Here is a 1272-nt window from a genome sequence, read left to right on the forward strand (position 1 = left end):
CCAGGGTACTTAGTTGCATATATACTTGTGTTAGCGTGTGTGTGTGTGTGTGTGTGTATATATATATATATTAAAATATATATATTTATATATATTATATAAATATATACATATACCTATACAGTATGTATATAATATATATATAGTATATATATATAAATAGAATTATATATATATATATTATATATATATATGCTATATATAAATATAAATATAGACATATATATAAACCTATTATATCATACATAATATAATTGTGTATATTTATAAAATTATATATTTATATATATTATATATATATATAAATATATATATACATATTACACTATCCAACACACAACAACAACACACACTCACCCCAACACACATATATCATATATATATTATATATATATCTATATATATATTATTATATCTATAATTAAATACATAAATTATATATGTATACATATTATATTATATATATATAATATTGTATATATATATTTATATATATATATAATATATGAATATATATATATATATATATATTATATATCCTATTGTAAATATCTATAATACACACACAACAACACCAAAAACACACCCATATTATATATTTATTATATATATATATATATCACTAATATTATTTATAATATTATCTATAATTATAAATTATATGTATGTATATACTATATGTATGTATGTATGAATATCTACATATTATTATTATTCTCTCTGAAAATACAGATTATAATTACTATTATAAATAATTATAATATATCTATTTAAAAACATTAAAATTTATATCTATAACTATATATAATCTATTATAAATATCTAACTATTAACTGTATGTATTAACATTAATGTATATCTATATATAACTATTAATATATATATATATATCAACTATATATAAATATATATATATAAAATTATAATGTATGTAATTATAATATTAAAAATTATTATATCTTATATATATTATATATATATTATATCTATAAATAAATCTAAAACATCTCTCCACTCACACTTCACCCTTCCACCTCACACACCACTCCCCACCGTCCATCCACCTCCAACCCACCTCCATCTCCACCCAGCGAAGCGTGACCCTCCGAGCCGAAGGGGCGGCTCCACCTCCCGCGCGGCGACCATTCTGACGGGAAATAAACATGCGGCGATGATTGACAGGCCCGCCGCCGTGTCTGGGAGGCGCGGGGCACGGGTCGCGTCGGCCAATGAGAACGCGCTAAGTGTCATTAGTGTGATTTATAGTCGCTA

This window comes from Penaeus japonicus, unplaced genomic scaffold (assembly GCF_977035675.1).
Source record: "Penaeus japonicus unplaced genomic scaffold, GWHDUDI00000001_assembly GWHDUDI00000038, whole genome shotgun sequence".
In the NCBI taxonomy this organism is placed as follows: Eukaryota; Metazoa; Arthropoda; class Malacostraca; order Decapoda; family Penaeidae; genus Penaeus; species Penaeus japonicus.